Below are 21,201 nucleotides of genomic sequence, written 5' to 3'. Positions count from 1 at the left end.
AAACTTGGCTGAATTATTCAGTTACTGATACTGACCTGGCTTCTTGTTTTCCTGATTTCCATATCTTATGTTATGACCGACTAAACAAATGTGGCAGTGGCATGCTGATAGCCGCTCATAACAGCATTGTGTTCCACCGTCAATATTCCCTCCCCCTTAGAAATGTTATTCATATGCTGCCACGCATCTATCCCACCCATTATAACCGGCACGTGTTACCACCCGCTGGGTGCAGATGCCACCTTCATTAGTCATTTCCATGATGCTCTTCATTCCATTATGACAGCATATCATAACGCTTCGATTATTTTACTTGGCAACTTTAATTTTCCCAGCATAACATGGTCCGATAAAGCACAAACAGCTTCCTCACTTCATGCGTAACATTTGGATTGTTGCTGCTAATTTTGTCAACACCACAAATGGATCATTCTTCTAACATTCTTAACCTTTTACTGAAAACTCATCTGGATAACTTCTCTTATATTACACATTTATACATCTGTACCTACATCTACCGCTTCCGCTATCAATCGTGGCCTCAGACTACATAAGGATTCCTCGGCGAGCACTTCACTGGGGCACAACACCGCTGCAGGAATGGCGCACTCACCCTTAATCATGTTTCAGGTTAGATACCTTGATTGTTTTTCCGTTCGGAGTAGCAACCGTTGCCTATTCTTGGTGTTGTGCCCCACTGAGCTCTCTAACTCGTTTAAGCGTTGTAGTAGCTGCGTAGCAATGTGCGTTAAAATAATGACTCTGCTTCTATCTGGCGATGTCGAGACAAATCCGGGACCTTCTACAGAAGAATTGTTAACAACTGTTTTGGAAACCGTAACAAGGATTGAAAGCGGGCAGGCAGATATGCGTAGTGATTTACACGCACTTAAGCACTGGCAAGCATCTGTCAACGAGGAACTGCAACAGCTATCTTCAAGAATACGTGTTCTTGAGGTTGACACGTCATCGCTGAAAAAAAGCCAAAGTGCATTGCCACTCCGCTCGCCTGAAGCTATTAATTCAATATCTCAGCAAATTAAGACTATTGAATCAAGATGCGATGATACGGAAAATCGGCTAAGGCGATGTAATCTCCTCTTTTTTGGCATCCCCGACGATTCCAATGAAACATGGTCAGCGTCAGAAGGCAGAGTCATTGATATTTGTTCAAAGAGCTTGGCGTTACAATCGAATCTTCGCAAATCGACCGTGCGCATCGTCTTGGCAAATATCAAGTGGGTAAATGTAGACCGATTATTACTAAATTCACCTTCTTCAAGGATAAGCAAAGAGTAATAGAAAAAGGTTATAAGTTCAAAAATACAAATTTTGCTGTGCGCGAAGACTTTTCATTGCAAACACGAGTAGCCAGAAGAAAGTTAATAGAATTTGGGAAGTCCAAAAATGTGCCGTTTAAGCTAGCCGTCGATAAACTGCGCATAGAGAATACCGTGTTCACGTACTGCGCTGACACTGACAGTGTTATTAAATCATCTAGATAGCAGTTTCGAAGGCTGGCAGACTCATCTGATAGTAATCCACCTCCTAATGCAAGTGTCCATAATGATGTAGCGCAGATTTCGATATCGTTCACGAATATGCGCAGTTTACTCCCAAAACGTGTCGAAGTTTGCTCGCATCTAGAAAACAGCAATTGTGATATTCTACTAGTCACAGAAACATGGCTCCACTCCGATATCACTGATGACGAAGTCCTACAACCATCAGTTGACTACAGCATCTATCGTAAAGACAGAGACGGAAGAAGGGGAGGCGGGGTATTGATAGCCGTAAAAAAAGACATTACTGCCTTTCCACTTGAAATTTCAAGTCCACTTGAAATAACCTGGGTCTGCATTCCATCTTCGCATTCAAAGAACGTATTTGGAATATGTTATCGACCACCAGACAGTACAGAAACGTTTACGTCATATTTGTATGAAAATCTTTGCGAAATTACTAAGAAATTTCCTAAAGGTAACATATTTTTATTTGGTGATTTTAATTACCCAGAAATTCTGGGCTAACCTAACGTCACCCTGCCAACACTCCAACAATTTCGTAGCGCTTGCACTAGACTTTTCTCTAGTGCAAATGATTCAGAAACCCACTCGTGGCAATAATGTTCTTGACCTCGTTTTCACATCAATCCCTGAAACAGTTGCATCGGTTTCTTTGATGCCTGGTTTTAGTGATCATCTACTCATTAACCTCATAATAGAACTACCATTATACAAACGCACTACAACACCTAAGCGCATATTTAATTATAAGAAGGCTGATTTCACTGCCATCAACATAGGTTTAGAGAATTTCTACAGCTCGTTCATACGTAATTTTGTTTCCCGACCTGTTGAGGAAAACTGGAAGCTCTTTAAGGAAACACTAATGCAGCTTACACATGCTCATATTCCACTAATTCACTTCCGGGTAAATAGTTCTAAACCATGGTATCACAGGGCGCTGCGCTCACTAAAAAATAAAAAGAAACGCCTGTTCAGAATTGCTAAGCGTCAAGGAACCGCAGTGGCGTGGTTAAAACATAAAGAGTCCGAAAAACATTACTGCTGTAACATTCGTAGCGCTAAGCACAAATTCTTTTCACACGACCTGCAATCCATGATGCAAAATAACCCTAAAAAATTCTGGGCAGTGATTTCCCCTCGAAAAGACTCGAGCCGAATTTCACTCCAAGACAATACCGGAGCACCTATTTCAGAATAATCCTCACTTGCTTTTAATAATTTTTTCACCTCGATGTTTACACGCGAGGATTACTCTACCATTCCTGCAATTGCAGACGTAAACTACAGGTATATGGCACCAATAAAGATTGATGCCGCCGGCATCTCATCCCTAATTAAAAAACTAAAAGTCTCTACCTCAGCCGGCGTTGATGGTATAAATAATAAAATTTTAAAGCATACGTCCACATATACAGCCCCCATTCTATCACGTATTTTTGAGCAATCCTTATCCACAGGGGAACTACCATGTGACTGGAAAATCGGGAAAATCATTCCCGTCTTTAAGTCGGGCGATAAAAGTAGGATAAGTAATTACCGACCCATATCATTAACAAGCATTCCATGTAAATTACTGGAGCATGTGATAGCATCTAATATTGTGCAGCACTTAGAAGCTAACAATTTCTTCTATCCGAAGCAACACGGTTTTAGGAAAGAACTTTCCTGTGAGACTCAACTAATTGAATTCACTAACGAGCTATTCACATACATAGACAATGGTTTCCAGATTGATAGTATCTTTATTGACTTTGCCAAAGCCTTTGATCGCGTTCCCCACTCTAGATTAATAGCCAAATTATCATCATTACATTTAGACAGCCTTACAATATCGTGGATAAGGAACTTCCTCACATCCCGCAAACAGTTTACGTTCACTGACAATCATTCTTCTCCCTTGGCCGATGTGTCATCTGGTGTACCTCAAGGTAGCGTACTGGGTCCGCTATTGTTTCTCATCTACATAAATGATTTGCCATCGAACATAACATCACCAATCAGATTATTTGCTGACGATTGCGTAGTTTATCGCCAAATTAAGACACCCGACGATCACATAGCTCTTCAAAAAGATCTAGATAAGATTACAAGCTGGTGCAAGCTATGGCAAATGTCACTAAATACTGAAAAATGCAAATTAATGACTGTCAGCCGAAAGAAAACTAACTCTCTTTACACTTACTCGCTTAACAACAGTGCTGTCACTGTCACCCCCTTGTACAAATATCTCGGTATTCATATTACAACAAACTTATCATGGAAGACGCATATAAAACATGTTACAGCAAAAGCATCTCGCACACTTGGTTACCTAAAACGAAACCTACGTGAAGCCCCTTCAGCCACTCGTGCAATAGCGTACAGAACCTTTGTTCGTCCGCAGCTTGAATTCGCTTCCGCCATCTGGTCGCCACATCAGGAATATTTAATAAATTCTCTCGAATCTGTTCAAAACCGTGCCGCGCGTTTCATCGCGAAAGATTACAGTAGGCATTCTAGCGTGACTGCTATAAAGAAATCACTATCACTCCCATCTCTTGAATCTAGAAGGACGATAGCTCTCCTTTGCTTACTGCACAAAATCACTCACAGTCAACACGCAACTACATTACCCCTTTCCCGCCCATTTCGCACATCTCGCCGCTTATATAACGCACACAGTTTCACACGTGTTTTCGGCCACACAAATGCATTTAACAAATCTGCATTACCTCTGGCAATAGCAGCTTGGAACGATCTTCCAAGCCACATTGTTGAAATTAATAATCTGGACACGTTTAGAGAAACATTAAAAAAATTGATTCCGTAGTTATGCGCACATGTTTCATTTGTACCATGTCACTTGACTGTCATTCTGTGGACAGCATGTCACTTGACATGCACTTGCAGTTCTTTGCAGGAATTTGATGAGCCATGCGCGTTTCTGATCGTCCAGAGTGTTTTTGTTCTTCGTTTGCTTGATGTTGTTCGGCGTATTTCGATTCAACTTTTTTTTCAATTGTTTGATTTGTTGTTAGCTATGTTTTTTGCTCCTGTTTTCGACATGTTGTTTCTCTTACCCCCCTCACGCAATACTCCAGTTGGAGCCTGTGAGGTATGTGTATAAATAAATAAATAAATTTATCTGCTATAAGCAATCATAATGTTCTTCACACAGCATTTAAGTGCTACCTACCTAACCCCCCAAAAATAAAGAAAACAATTACATTATATGATAAAGATAACTATGCTGCCATAAATAATGATCTGTCCATTATTCAAGAATGGTTTCTCACCCATTTTGCCCTCCGCCCTATCGAAACTAACTGGCATCTCTTTAAAGCTAAGCTGCAGCAACTAATCAGAAGTTACGTCTCCACCATCGCAATCAACATACGATCAGCCTCCCCATGGTTCAGCACTGCACTGAAACGACTTTAAAAACAAAAAGTGTCAATTCCAGTTCGTAAAGCTCTTAAATACAAAACGCACTTGGGATACATATCGGACCATATAAAGGCTATTCGTTTCTCTTGCCGCTAAAGCCAAGCACTCATTCTACTCATTTACTTTACTCGGCACGTTATGAAATAACCCCAAACAATTCTGAAAAACTCTCAACCTATCGCCCACTACACCTTCATCGAACATTGTGCTGAAAGACAAACATATTTTGATCCTAGAACACTGTTGCGCAAGTATTAAATTAGACTGTTTGTTCAGTTTATCACAGAACTTGATAACGAACTATCTCATGCATTTCATGTGAATCACCCAATTATGCCTGAAATCAGGTTCGATGCTGTAGAAGGATCGACATTTGGGCGAGTTGGTACTGGTTGAACATCTTGAAGGGGCAGCGCGAAAAAACGACGACAGAAGGCAGGAACACACAGGACAGCGCTGAACTCACAACTAACTTAGTTAGTTGTGAGTTGTGAGTTGTGAGACTTGAGTGTTATGGAACTGCAAAGAAACATTATACAACAGATCGAAATAATGAGAACTTTCGCCCAAGCGCTTAGTCGAGAGCAGTCAGCACGAAGCATTGTTGAACCAGATGTTTTTGAAGGAAACTCGCAAAGTGCACACTACTGGCTGTGGTTTTTCGAGTACGCCTGTGACAAGAATATGTGGCACTCCAACTATACAAAGATTTTGAATATGCGCCGCTATTTGGGCGGTATAGCCAGAAAATGGTATGACGTGCAACTCATAGATCATGGAACAACACGTTGGGAACTGTGGAAAAGCAACTTTTTAGCGGCTTTCGAAGGCAACGCAGTAGACAGATGGGATGCGGCACTAGGGTTCAGTTATACAGGTGGCTCTCTGCTTGAGTACTGTCTTGAGTACGCCTGTGACAAGAATATGTGGCACTCCAACTATACAAAGATTTTGAATATGCGCCGCTATTTGGGCGGTATAGCCAGAAAATGGTATGACGTGCAACTCATAGATCATGGAACAACACGTTGGGAACTGTGGAAAAGCAACTTTTTAGCGGCTTTCGAAGGCAACGCAGTAGACAGATGGGATGCGGCACTACCGTTCAGTTATACAGGTGGCTCTCTGCTTGAGTACTGTCTTGAGAAGCGTCGCCTATTGTATTCTGCAGAACCAAATCTGTCATCTTCTGCTGTTGTAGCTTTGATAACGCAAGGGTTGTGTATCGAGATCCGTAGTCATGTCCAGCTCAAAGGTCCAAGAACGTTTGATGACCTTCTGAACTTTCTACAGACCTCAGTGCCAAGAATTACATCAAGAAGACAGCCAGATGGTAGAACAGAGCAACTTGATTCTCGTAAGCTGAGTGAGCATCTAGAGTCATTGCCGTCAACTGAATGTGAACACAGCTTCATAAACAAATCTCTGGGAAGCGTAAATCATGACTGGGAGGATGGTGAAGAACCAATTACCGCAGTTCAATGCAACCTACTTCCACATAATCTGTCTACCGTGCATCACAAGCTCCAGAAAAAGAGCTTCAGTGAGACAGTGTATTGGTGTCGTCAAACTTATTGTACGCCCCCATTAAGGTAGATGGCATTGAAGTGAAGGCTCTCGTTGACAGTGGAGCTTCGGTATCAATTATCAACAAGACTCGAGTGGATGCCAGTCGTCTGCACGCTGGTAGAAGATTGCGTGTCCAAGCCTACGATGGGTCAGTGACCATGCATAGCGAATGGGTAACCCTGTCTATTGAATTTCAAGGAAATGCTATTACCAGTGACGTATTGGCAATTCCCAATGTCACCTACGATTTTCTTTTGTCCCGTCCAGACATGAAAAAAATTAAGATAAACCTTTGTTGGGATGACAAGGTAATGGCCGAAGACACGATAAGAACAGAAGATCCTGGTGAAGAACCTAGTCTATCAAGGCTAATTTTTCACCAGGAAGACATCAAGACTAAGTACCCAGAGCTTATATGCATGGGAAGCTACCCTCCAGCAATGAAATCACATGCCATTCTTTTCGAGCTTGCAGATAAAACAGTGGTTCGTAGAACCCCCTATAATATGTCCAGAGATAAAAAGGTGTGCAAGAAATGTTAGACGCAGGTATCATCTGGCCTTCTGTATCCCCATTTGCTTCTCCTATAACTATTGCACCTAAAGAAGATGGGACATTCCGCCTCTGCACAGACTACGGGGCTCTCAATCATCAAACTGAATTGATACCATATCCAATGCCGAGAATCGATGACATCATTGACGAAACTGGTGGTTGCCATTGTTTTTCCCGAATAGATCTCTGCAAGGGCTTTTGGCAGATTCCACAAAGTGAAGAAACGAAGAAGTACACCGCGTTCATAACCCCCATTTGACTTGTCTGAGTACAACCGCCTACCATTTGGTTGGAAAAACTCCCCTGCGTGGTTTCAGAAGATTATGACGGACATTCTGAAACCTTACCTGGGCATATTTTGCAATGTGTACATAGACGACATCATCATCTACTCAAAGACAAAGGAAGAACACCGTAGTCATCTTTCAAAAGTTCTTCATGGCCTCAGACTTGCCCAACTCAAAGTCAACTTCAAGACAAGTGCGTTCTTTCAAGATACCGTAGTATTTCTTGGCAGGGTGTTTGATGGACAAACTAAAAGCACTAAGCAAGAAGCGGTAGAGAGAATCTCCAAGCTCGTAAAGCTTTATGATGTGCACTCCCTGCGCGTTTTTCTTGGCCTTGCAGGACACTTCCGGGCGTTTATCAAAAACTATGCACTGAGAACAAGGTGCCTTACATGTTTAACTCAGAAAGACGTGCCTTTTCATTGGGACGAGAAGTGTGAAGCTGTCTATCGTGAGCTTGTAAAACTAATATCGTCGGACCCCATCTTGCGAATACCGGATTTTTCTCTGCCTTTCGTGCTGAACACGGACGCATCACATTATGCTACCGGTGCAGTTCTATACCAGAAGCCATCCAAACAAGCTGATCAGACCTAACACTACATTGTGGGGTACTACAGCTATACCCTGAAACCCGCTGAAATCAATTACTCTACCACAGAAAAGGAAGCTCTGGCCATCTTAAAAGCTGTGCAGTACTTTTGTACTTACCTGGAAGATGCCAAATTCATACTTTTCACACACCATCAAGCACTGACTCAACTTCTGAGCATGGCCCAGCCAAGAAGCCGCATTGCTAGATGGGTGAACTATCTGCAACAATTTGATTTCGTAATTTCGCAACGTCCTGGCCCACTCCTCACTGACGCTGACGCACTATCAAGATTACTTGTACAGGAATCAAGCAATAATCCAGAGACAATCAATCATATTAAGCTATGGGAACGTACAGAAGAGCTCCAGTTTATCAATGGAAGGTATCACGTACCACCAACTATGATTCCTAGGATTCTTCATCTATACCACGACACCCCTGGATCGGGTGGACATGATGGCTTCTGGCGCACTTATCAGAAATTGCTCGTGAGATTCACATGGCCGGGCATGAAAAACGAGATCAGCCATTACATCCACACATGCCACCTCTGCCAGGTGAACAAAGTTAAATTCAAGCAATCGACAGACGTTATGACAAACCCTGAATATTCAAGCGTCCCGTTCGAAGTAATTCATTTGGACTTTGCGGAGCTCAAAAAGAAGGGGGAAGGAGTCAAGCGAACGCCAGCTTTATTGCTCTCCATAGATGAGTGCACAAGGACGATTGCGGCTAAAGCTGGCAAAGAAGACGCAAACAGCGTAATAAATCTCCTCAAAGCTGAATGTTTTAAACACACAAAAATGCTAGTCTGCGACAATGGGCCGGCTTTCCGGAGGGCCAAATTATCAAAGTGGGCACAGGAGCACGGCATAATGATAAAGTATTCTTCTCCATACCACCCGGCAGCAAACGGCCTAGCGGAACGTGCCATACGAGACATCAAACAGTATCTGAAGATGTATCCAGACTTTTCCGGTGGCTGGAAGTGCTGTCGAGGCTGCCGTGAAACATCACAACAGATCATACACCACGGCTTTAGGCTGCAGCCCTCATTTTGTAACTTCGGGTACAGCGCCCATACTTCCTGCAGAATGTGAGCTAGGTCTCCTAGAGAACCTCGAACTAGCCGAAGTAAGGAAAACTGTCAAAGAACAGGAGGTCTACAAGCGCTGCATGAAGCGAAACTTCGATAAAAGGCACAGTAGCGAGATACCGGACATACAGCCTGGAGACTATGTCCTTGTAAGGAAAGGAGCTGTGCATTGAAATTCAAAATTTTGCGGACCATTTCAAATTACTAAGACTGCATGCCAGCATGGAATATTGAAGAATGTCTGGTACGCCGGAGCCTCAGACAGAATGAAGTGTGCCGCTATTGGAAACATATTCAAGTATTACCCCAGGAGGTGTAATTAAAAGAAATCCGGAAGAGTGAAGTGGTCTGCGCTGGACGCATGACAGAAGACGAACAAATGGGCTAGAGGAGAAGTGAGAAGGAAGAAGTTGGAATAAAATGGCGGACGACACCCGTCTCACTTAGATTATGTGATTTTTGTTGCCGTTCTAGTTAGGAACGCTACATGTGTGTCATCCAAACGCTGCGCAATCGAGCCTCTAATATTATATTTGGCACATTTCTCTATCACCTGATTGATAGCGTGAATATGGTCTATTGTTGAGTAGTCTTTACGGAATCCTGTCTCGTCCTTTGGTTGGTAAAAGTCTAAGGTGTTCCTGATTCTATTTGCGGTTACCTTAGTAAATACTTTGTAGGCAGCAGACAGTAAGCTGATCGGTCTATAATTTTTCAAGTCTTTGGCGTCCCCTTTCTTCTGGATTAGGATTATGTTAGCGTTCTTCCAAGATTCCGGTACACTCGAAGTCATGAGGCATTACCAGGGTGGCCAGTTTTTTTAGAACAATCTTCCCACCATCCTTCAACAAATCTGCTGTTACCTGATCCTCCCCAGCTGCCTTCCCCCTTTGCATAGCTTGCAAGGCTTTCTTTACTTCTTCCAGCATTACTTGTGGGATTTCAAATTCCTCTAGACTATCGTCGCTTCTATTATTCTATCGTCTCTTCTTCACTGCTTTTAATAGCAGTGAAGAAGAAACTTAATTTATCTTCAATAGCAATTGTTGATTCAAACAGGTGAAATCCTCTGTCCAATCTGTTAGCACTGCTGGTTGTCTGTCGTTACCAGACCACAACATGCAATGAATGCTTGTACCTAAGTGGCTGAATGTAGCATAAGAGACTTGTGTTCGTGAATGCTCACTGTTGCCATATGGTTCGTAGCCAACGTATAATGTATTGACTGAACCTTATGCGGTGATTGATTGCCGTTTCATTTCGCTGTTATCTCACTTGGTTACAGTTTCCGTCTTATGCTTCTCGGATGTGGCGGCCTGGCCAGTTGTATTGAGAGGCAGTCTCTCTAAGTAAGCATTTGCTCTGCAATCTGCACGGCGACAGAACTTCCAATTTACATGCGCCGTGATTCGTGCTCCCTGTTCGTCCTTTCCTGCTGCAGCCATGGGCAAATTGTGCCTGTGGCCTTTCTCAGCTGTGATTAGGCATGAACGGAGACCAGTATACATGCTTACATGGTCCGATGTGTATGAAGTTGATAGCCATATGGATGTCTGCCGAAAGTAATGCCCACGAAACCGAATTGTCCATATTGAGACAAAATGCGGCGACAAATGCGAGCTACACATTAGCGGCCCCCAAAAGGAAAGAAACCTGCAGGTTGGAGTTAATGCTAAAATGCCGGATAGTCCATGTCAACGTGTTGGCTGCGGCAGCAGGTGCCTACGTCACCCGATTGCTTCACAATGCAAGTTAATCATCTTTTAATGGTGACTGTCACTGCAAACAGGTGGGACACTGTCCAATCTGCTTGGGCTGCTGGTTGTCGCTCGTTACCACATAGGCATGTCCGGCGACGACGGTAAGCCATTTACGGGCTCGCGTCAATGATTTCAGCATATCTCGACAAGCAAATGTTATTTCTGCTTTTGCACGAGAATATACACTGCTTGTTTTCTGCCAATAAAGTCGCACATTCTGTTAGCCCACTTGTGGCTTGTTTGTATGGCTGTCAGTGGAGGTTCTTTGGTCTCCTGGCAATTAGAACGCCAATGATATTGCGCAACAAAAAATGACACGGACGTGAGAGAAGACGACACACCAAGCACAATTAAACAATAGGAGAGCGTCCGTGCTTTTCAAACGATAGCGACAATGAGGGAAACAGTGGAACAGGGATCACGAAGAATATTTAGAAAAGGGCCTGTTGAACTAGAAATGAACTTAATGAGAGCAGCATTCCGGGCAAGTTGGTAATCCATTACTCAAATGATATTGCACAACAAAAAACGACAAGTACGTGAGAGAAGACAACACACCAAGCACAGGTTTTGCGCTTGGTGTGTCGTCTTAGGACGCACTAAATTAGAACGCACTAGCTATGCGGCAGCCAAGGCATTGAGGCATGCCGCACAGCCGGCACGGGGCGTACCAGCGTATGCGACCGGTGAAAAGCGGCGATATTGGATTTTGCTCTAAACAAAAAAAAAGAAATTCTGCTGGATGGGTGTTATGAGAGTCCCCTTTGGAATGGGGCGGCGGGTTCCGCCACCAAGCTCTTCCTATTGTACTGCCTAATTTCCTACCTAGGTTAAAGATGAAAAGGAAAAAAAAAATGCACAATGAATTCCCATAATGAAATTTTCAGACCCCCTAATGTCAACTTTGCTTTTGTACATATGTTTTTTGTCATTTCCCTACTTTTCTTCCACCGATCTTCCAATTGCCTCTCACTAATCTCTATTGCGGACATGTATACTTTCTCGCTGCTCTCGCTGAACCTGAGGGCTTCAAGGAGGCCAGTGGTGCCTAAATCGACTGCTGGGCAGATGTCTTCCCGTTCTAATAAAACATGCTCCATCATTTACCTAGCTTTACAAAGCACATGCATTCTCCTTCATTCTTATATACCGCTTTATAGGTGCATGCTCTAAGGCATTTTGATCTTGCTTTGAAAAGTAATGAGCTTCCCTTTGAGTTATCATAAATTGTTTGTTTCCTGATTTCAACTTTCCCTCTTAAGTAGTTACTCATGGCAGGTTTCTCTTCCATTGCTGCCACCCATGAGATTATTTCAGCCTCTCCGACTTTCCGCCTGACATTCTTTGTTGCTGTGTTGCTCACCCTACAGGCTGCACACCTGCTAGGAAGCTTCCAAGTTCTTTGCCTCCACTGTGAATCAATGTTTTTCCTGTACAGATACCTCGACACTCTCATTTACTTTCTTCCATATCCCTCAGTCATTCTTCATAATCAATTTTACTGTGAGCTTCCCTCACTTCAAAACTTGTCCAGCCCATATCACCCTGCACAGCTTCATTTGCAGTCTTCCTTTGAGCACCCAATGCACACACACCTTTGGTCCCACACACCTTTGGTTGCCATTCAGTCCTGATTGTACCCCTTCAAGCAAACAACCCCATTTCCAAATAGAAGTCCTGGATTTCAATAGGTGATGCGCCAATAGTGACGGCGCACAAGAAGAAACAGACACAGGACAAGGCGCTTCTTCTTGTGTGCCGTCACTATTGGCGCATGCACCAACTAGCCCCACAACGTGTTTCACTGCAATAAGTCCTGGAATCATTACGCCTTTCCACATACCCCGGAGCACCTCATACCTATTGTATCCCCATAGTGCTCTGTGTTTCATTATGGCCGCGTTTCTCTTCCTCTTTGCTATTGTTTTTTTGCTGCGTTTCCATATACCTATTGCCTTCGTTCATCCATATACCAAGGCATTTATATTCTTTTATCTGATGTATTTCCTGGCCCTGTACTCACACTGTCTGTTTACTGTTTTCATTGAATACCATGACACCTCATTTCTTAAACCTAAATTTCAGACTTATATTCTCGCCTCCCTGTCCACAGATACTAGCCACACATTGTGTATCACTTTGCTTAGTTTGCTAGCACCACAATGTCGTCCACATAAAACAAACCTGCTAGCTGCTCTACCACTGTACCCGCATGTTTGTATTTATTATTTATGAGATTAAACCCGATATTACTTCCCTCTAGCAAGCTTTCCATCCTTGCCACATACATCATAAATAGCACTGGAGATAAAGGGCACACCTGCTTCAGTTCCTTGTTGATATCAACTTTTTCCTCGCTCCCCATCCCTTTCCATTCAATGCAAGCAGTATAGTCTAGGTAAATCTCTCTCAAAAGCTGTATACAATCGTTGCCCAAGTGTTCCCCTTCCAATATATCCCACAAAATGTTGCGGTCTAAGTTGTCATCTGCTCCTGTATACCTAAAGAGACCAGCTATAACGGCCTGCTTTCTACTCTTGATATTTCGATGCATTGAGTAAGAACAAATAAGTCATCACCCAAACGCCATTATTCTCTGCTCATGCTTGCAGCTTTAATTTGATTGCCTGCATTGCTAACATGTATATCACTAATGCAATGAACAAGGGCCTATACGAGTGAATTCTGTCTTTCTCCCCCTTACCTTTATAAATTAAATTCATTCTACTTTGTCACCAACTGTCCCGTATTCTTCTATATTTTAAAGTTTTTTCTACTTCTTTCACCAGAGCTTCCTAACTTTTTGGTCCTAGTTCATTATTCAGCCTAACGGGAACCTCGTCTAGCCCTGTGGCGGTGCGCTTAGGAATTTTCTCTTCGGCTTTCTTCCAGTTGAAATTTGTCAGCAGCAGCTCCTTTTCTATCTGGTTCTCTTTCATGCTCTTTTTTTTTTTTTTCAAGTACAACCTCGTCATTGCCTTGGCAAGATTCGGCTGTTATATTTCGGATGTAATTTAATCCTGCTTCCCTCTCCAATTTGTTTCCACCTTCATGTAGGATATGTTGTATTGTTGTTGACTTCCGGCCTAATAATTTTATATGGTTCCAAAATATTCTAGGTGCAGCCTTCTTTTTCTCACATATTTCTGACAATGAACGCTCACTTTCACATTTTATTTTTGCTTGCACCAGTATTTGAACTAAAGAGTTTTTCTCTCGGTACCTTTCCCATTTACTGGCCACCACTTCATCCTGTGGCAACTGTGCCTTCTTTGCCTTCCTGCGCTCTTGGGATGCTTTCTGTCGTTCAACGATCGCTTCTCGTATCTCCCTGTTCCACCAGCTTTTCGGTTTCTTTTTTTCTTTCCAACGAACATGTTGTTTCCCTTTCCGTATTTCTGTCATAATTAAACTTAGAAGCTCACTATATTCCCACTTTCTTCCTCGATTTTAGTTCTTCAATTTCTCGATTTCGAGTTGTCGATTTTAGTTCTTCCTCGACTCTAGTGACTATATTTGTTATTTGTTCAGCATTCAAATTTGGACTGGCCATTTTGCACTCCTTGCTCTCTTTCCCAACTACATATCCCATTTTCAAAATGATGCGTTTATGGTCACTCCCTATGCTGCTATACCCTTCCTCATCAATGACCATTTCTCTCAACTTATAATGAATTCCTTCTGTCATCGACAGTGATCCTTTCTTCTGCTGCCCTGCATGTTGATGTAGCATGGCGAGCTGTCTTTCTCCTTTTGCTGTTATTGACAGTGATGCCATTCTGATGTTCCCCTATCCTTCAGTACTACTTACTCTGGCCTCCCGAGCACCCGTGGGCCCCCCCTAAAAGAAAGCAACAGCGTGACCAGCAAGCCACCTGCCCACTTCTCGTCCAAGCCTGTAATTGAAGTGGATCACGTCTCTTTCAAAACCACCACACCTTCTCACTTCCCTGCTTACTTCCTGGTTGAGCAATGCCATCTGGCGTCCATCTACATAAGTTCCGTGCGCTTCCGCTGCTTACATTTGTACGACTATGGAAAGTACAGTTTCCCTTCTCTAAAGCTGGTTCTTTATTCTGTGGTGCAGTCGGCACAATACTTTGAGTGTGCATTTTAAAGGTTGGTTGTCTGGCAGCAGAATAGGTTTCACCTGTCATACCAGCAAACAAACGCTGAGCTATGATTGAGGTTAATGGCCTTTGAGATTGGCATGCACGCTTGACGAAGACTTTGGAAGCCACGTGGTGTAGCGGCCAGTGGGGTACCGCCAGCCACACGTGGCGCTTGCGACCGACACTTAAAGCTGCAAACATGGGCAGAGAACAATGGCATTTTGGGAGAACTTCAGAATGGCTTCAGAATAGGTAGGCGTTTGGATGATAACTTATTTGTTCTTAATCAGTGTATTGAAATATCAAGAGTAGAAAGCCGACCGCTATATGTGGCCTTTTTAGACATTACAAGAGCCTATGACAACGTAGACTGCAACATATTGTGGGATAGTCTGGAAGGGGAAGGCTTCGGTGACGACTGTGTACAGGTTTTGAGAGAGATTTACCTACAAAATACTGTTTGCGTTGGATGGGAGGGGATGAGGAGCGAGGAGAAAGTTGATATCAATAAGGGACTGAGGCAGGGGTGCCCTTTATCCCCACTGCTGTTTATGATGTACATGGTGAGGATGGAGAGGGCACTAGAAAGAAGTAATATTGGGTTTAATCTCTCATACAAACAGGCGGGTACAGCAGTAGAGCAGCAGCTTCCATATTTATTTTATCCGGACGACACTGTGTTGCTAGCTAACAAGCAGCGATTTGCAACGTCTGGCTAATATCTGTGGACAAGAAGGTGAAAATTTGGGTTTTAAATTTAGTGTTAGAAAATCAGGTGTTATGGTATTCAATAAAAACAGTGAAGAGACAGTGGCAATACAAGGCCGCCAGGAAATACCCAAGGTAAAATATTGAAAGACCACGGTCGAGACTACGCTTTATTCCAAGAAGGAAAAATGGCGCCGACGCAAAAACAAGCACGAGCCGATGATTGATGACGGCTTTGTGCATATGAAGATGAAGTCCGCATGAATGCTTACACTAATTTTCCTACTCTTGTGTCTTGTCTGCACGCCTCACTTCTTTTTTGCATATAAATCCGTACCAACTAGCTCAGCTTTCTGTTGTTCTAAACTAATTTTCCCCGTGGACAGAAATAAGCAGCCAGCCTGGCCGCACATTAGACAGTGGAACAGAGATGACAGAGTTTCAGGCTGGAAACGTGCACGATCTCTGTTCCGCAGCAGCATCGGTCACAGTTGGAGCGTCAACAGGTGTAATGCAATGGTTCATCACCAGCGAGGTCTACTCTATGACTTTGTAGGGGCCAATATACTGAGACTAAAGCTTCTCACATAAACCGGGTGTTTGTGCAGGTGTCCATAGGAGCACATCATCACCAGAGTGGTAGGAAACGAAGCAGTGAGAGACATCGTACCGATATTTGTGATCATCTTGGCTTGCTTCTGTGTTCATACGGGCGCGACAACGACATTGGGCTAGACGAGACACAACCCGGTTGCAAATGGATGGTGAAGCGATGATGGGGCCAGAGAAGAAAGAAACGTCGAGGATGAGGTTGGGTGGCGGCCGTATACTAAGAAAAACGGAGAGTATCCGGTGGTGCGTTGAACACACGTATTGTATGCAAAGGTTACAAATGGGAAAATCACATCCCAGTTATGATGGTCAGGTTGAATAAACATGGATAGCATGTCACACAGCGTGCGATGAAATCGCTCTGTTAGACCACTGGTTTGATTGAGGGTGGTAGCTAGACGTTGTCTTGTGCACGGTGTTGGACACTTGCAGAACTTGATTAAAAGTGCTTGAAAGAAATGCCTTGCCTCGGTCGCTCAAAAGAACGTGAGGCACCCCGTGACGTAAGTAGATAGCCTGCAAGAAGAAGGTCGCTACTTCTGAGGCAGCTCCTGAACGTACTGAGGCTGTTTCAGCGTACCGAGTCAAATGGTCAACAGCAGTGACGATCCATCTGTTGCTGTCTGGAGTAGTTGGAAGTGACCTGAAAAAGTCAATACCGACGACAGAGAAGGGTTCTGTTGGACAAGGAAGTGGTTGTAGCGTTCCAGCAGGAGCAGTAGTAGGTCGCTTACGGCATTCGCAAAGTGTGCACGAGGCAACATATCTAGCTATGCTCGTGGAAAGAGCTGGCCAAAAGAATCGGCTCCGTATGCGCTCGTGTGTTTTGTGATAACCCAAGTGGCCTGATGTAGAGTCATCATGTGAGGCCTGCAGAACTGCAGCGTGAAGAGAGCGTGGTAAAACAGGAACCCATCGATAGCCTTCCAGGTGAAAAATGTAATGGTAGAGCATGTCGTCTTCGAACTTGAACAGTTTGAGCTGTTTCCGTAGCCTGGCATTGGGTGGAGATGAAACACCACTAAGGCGACTGATGATACCATGGCAATAAGAATTGGAACGACAGAAAGTTGAGCTAGTTGGTAAGGATTCATTATGCAAATGCAAATCACGACGCCCGTGTTGTCCACCGTGAAATGACGACCGTGCAGGTATGGACGAAATTTCTGAATGGACCATACAACAGCCAAACACTCTTGTTCGGTTATCGAGTACTTCTTTTCTGTGGAAGTCAGAACGCGGCTTGCATATGCAACAACCTTTTCGCAAAATTCGTGGTCGTGCTGCAGCAGAACAGTACCAATTCCTTGACCACTTGTGTCAGTATGCAGTAATGTGGGTGCCTTATCATCAAAATGACAGACAACAGGTGGGGATGTAAGTGCGTGCTTGAGTTCTTGGAACGCGGCTTCACACCAATCGTTCCAATCGAAGGAACTGGAACTAGCAAGGAGCTTGTGGCGGGGCAAGGCAACGCTGGCGAAGTTCCTGATAAAATGTCGAAAGTATGAGGCGAGTCCAAGGAAGCTGCGCAGTTCTTTTGCACAAAGTGGGTGTGGAAAGTTGAGCGCTGGAAAATTTCGTCCGGATCGGTCTGGATGCCATCTTTGCTAACGAGATGACCCAGGACTTTAATTGTTGTGCTAGCGAAATGGCACTTCCTCATGTTTAGTTGAAGTCCAGCATTAGAAAGGCATGTGAGCACTTCATCTAAGCATTGCAGATGGTCAGTGAAAGTCGAGGAAAACACAATGTCATTGAGGTAACATAGACAAGTTTTCCACTTGAGGCCTTGAGGCCGCGAAGAACAGTGTCGATCACTTTTTCAAATGTGGCGGGAGCATTGCATAGGCTAAAAGGCATTACGCTAAACTCGTAAAGACCGTCCGGAGAAGAAAAGGTGGTCTTTTCTTTGTCCGCTTCGTGCATTGGAATTTGCCAATATCCGGAGCGAAGATCAAGGCTGGAAAAGTATTGTGCGCCTTGCAAGGAATCAAGAATGAAGGGCACCATTGATACGGGGCATCGGATATACATCCTTATGGGTTATCTTGTTCAGCGCACGGTAGTCAACCCAAAATCGTACCGATCCATCCTTCTTCTGCACTAAAACGACGGGTGATGACCAAGAACTGGTGGAGGGACGTATGACGTTTTTTTTCAGCATATTGGCGACATTCTCCTCGATGATTTTGCATTCGATCAAAGAGACTCGGTAGGGACGACGGCACACAATAAATAGTCTGGCCATCGGTGTCGATACGATGGGAGGCAACAGAGGTCTGTCCGAGTGACGAAGCATTCGTATCAAAGGAGGCCTGATGCTTTGTGAGCAATTGTAGCAATGCTTCACTCTGAGCAGCAGCAAGGTCAGGACTTATCACGGAAGCAAGGGCAGATAAAGCAGATTTACCCCGTTGAGGAAGAGCTTGCAAGGCGGCAAGAGGGAGCAGGGAGACTGGTTGGGTGTCCACATAACAGGTCACTGCAGAGCCTTGAGGTAGGAGGATTGGCACAGTGGTCATGTTTAAAGTGGTGATTAATGTAGAGCTTTCTTTGAACCACACCAGGCAGGAAGCAAAGACAACCCCACGGGCAACTTTGGAAAGGACCATGGGTGTGCCAAAAATCCACTGTAGCTGCTCCTTGAAAGACGACCAATCACGGAAGTCAGTCAGTCAGTCAGTTTTTATTTGCAGGAAAATCACATCATCCTGCGGGTGGCAGAGACTAAAGGCATGATTGCCTGACGAGGTCTCTGCCCCCGTAACAAAAGAAGCAGTCTACAGCAGTACAGCAGAGAGCTAGTAACAAAAGAGAAGCGGCGTTACAAGTAGTACACGCATAAAGCCTAGACCATACATACATCATACGTCCTATACAATATGGGTGTTCTTAAGCACTATGGACAGCTTATTTTTAAAAATCACATTGAAGATTCGCTCATATCACAAAAATACTTAAAAGGAAGTGAACAACTGAAACAGAAATTTACACTTATCATTGTATCTTAACAATTTTAACGGAAAACAACATCGACGGAAAACAAAATTGACCGCAGCTCACATTTGACAATTCTTTTGGGTAGGCAGAAATCCAAAATAGAAGCACAGTTATTTAACATGTCTATTACCTGATATTCCAGATCTTGTTATTCATAATTTGTTCTGACTTTTTTATTTCTGCATTTGGGGTTACGGACATCATACTGCACCAAGACAGGTGTGTAAATACTGTGGAGTTTCTGTTTATAAATTCGCTGTGCCAGTATCCATAAATAGACTTTATTTGCAGGTAAAACATCAAATCTAGGAATAAGTGGTTGCGTCGGCAACAAACTAATAGGGCCGGTGTGGTTCACAAAAATCCGGAGGACACGTTTTTACAGCAGTTATAGCCTATCGTAGTTTCCTTTTGTCGTTGTCCCCCAGACCAGAATGCCATACAATAGTTTAGAACAGAACGGGGAGTAATATAGTGATTGCTTTAGCCAAAGAGGTAGAAGAGGAGCTATTTTTCTAATACAGCAAACAGACTTCACGAGTGCGGAGAGCAGATGATTGACATGAGGGGTCCAAGACAACTCTTCACTAAACCATACCCCAAGGAACTTTTGCACACTTACTTGTTCTAAGTTATGTCTTCTGTACTGTAAGTTAATCATTTTTTTGTTTATTGATTGGCCTAAATAACATGTACTTTGTTTTTACTGCATTCAACTGAAGTTTGTTTTGTTGCAACCTTGTAGATAAATCATTTAAATACAGATTGGCCGATTGCTCAATGTCATGCAGAGTTCTACCTGTAAAGAATAAACTAGTGTCATCTGCAAACATGGTTATTGTGGGTGTTTTTTGTAGTTCCATAATGTCATTCACATATAAGAGGAAAAGTAACGGGCCTAATATCGAACCTTGCGGTACACCCAGTTTAATCTCAAGCTGTTTTGAAGAGCCACAGTCTATTTTAACAAACTGATGCCGAAACGATAAGTAGCTCTTGATAAGGTCCAGTGTGATACCACGAATTCCATAGCAATCTAATTTTATAGCTAAGATTTCGTGGTCAACGGAATCAAAAGCTTTGCGCAGATCGAGAAAGATTCCTAAGGTGAAAAGCTGATCTTCAAAATTTCTGATTATTTGCTGCTTGATGGCAAGAAGAGCGTCCTGAGTTGTCTTATTTTTCTGAAAAACATACTATGAGGGTGATATTATATGATACTTGGTTAGATATTTTGGCAGCCTGTTATTGATTGACAATTCATAAATCTTTGAAAACACCGGTAGCACTGAGATTGGCCGGTAATTCGTAATATCGTCAATTCTACCTCCTTTGTGTATTGGAATTACTTTGGCCAGTTTTAATTTATCTGGGAAGACTCCAGTTGAAAATGTGAGACTAATGAGATAGGCTAGGACAGGGCTGATAATTAATGACACTCGCTTCACAGGTTCAACTTTAATTTCATCATACCCACTTGCGACATTATTTTTTAAGCGTATTATAAGACCATTGATTTCTCTTTCGGTAATGGCATCCAAAACAAATTAATTTGCTCGACGAGAAGGCCAGTAGAGCCCACTTTGTTGAATAGACGGCTGGGGTACGGCTGCATTAATGAAATACTCGTTAATTTCATCTGCTTGCGCCTTGCCTCCTATAGAGTCATTGATTACTATTTGGTCAGCCTTAACCGGTGATGGGTTTCTGCCAGTAAGGTAATTTACCTGTCTCCAGATCTTTGCCGGATCCGTTCTTATCCTAGCAAACATTGCTTCATAACATGCAAGTTTGGCTTTCTTTATATCAGCGTTTAATTGATTGCGATATTTTTTAAATTCCTTGAACAAGTCACCGTCTTTGCATTTTATGAATTTGTGGAACGTATTATTTTTCTTCTTGATGCATTTTAGTAGGGCATCATGATTCAGGAACCATGTCTTGGCTAC

General features: G+C 43.2%; 1 protein-coding gene across 8 annotated transcripts in view; it reads right to left on the bottom strand.

The window, feature by feature from the left end:
• The window catches only part of LOC142583463 (NADH dehydrogenase [ubiquinone] 1 alpha subcomplex assembly factor 8-like), a 418,166-nt gene that overhangs the window by 390,487 nt on the left and 6,478 nt on the right, over positions 1 to 21,201 (bottom strand). The gene's annotated exons all lie outside the window — the stretch shown is intronic.

Source organism: Dermacentor variabilis, chromosome 5, assembly GCF_050947875.1.
Source record: "Dermacentor variabilis isolate Ectoservices chromosome 5, ASM5094787v1, whole genome shotgun sequence".
In the NCBI taxonomy this organism is placed as follows: Eukaryota; Metazoa; Arthropoda; class Arachnida; order Ixodida; family Ixodidae; genus Dermacentor; species Dermacentor variabilis.
This window is presented reverse-complemented; position numbering and strand designations above follow the sequence as displayed.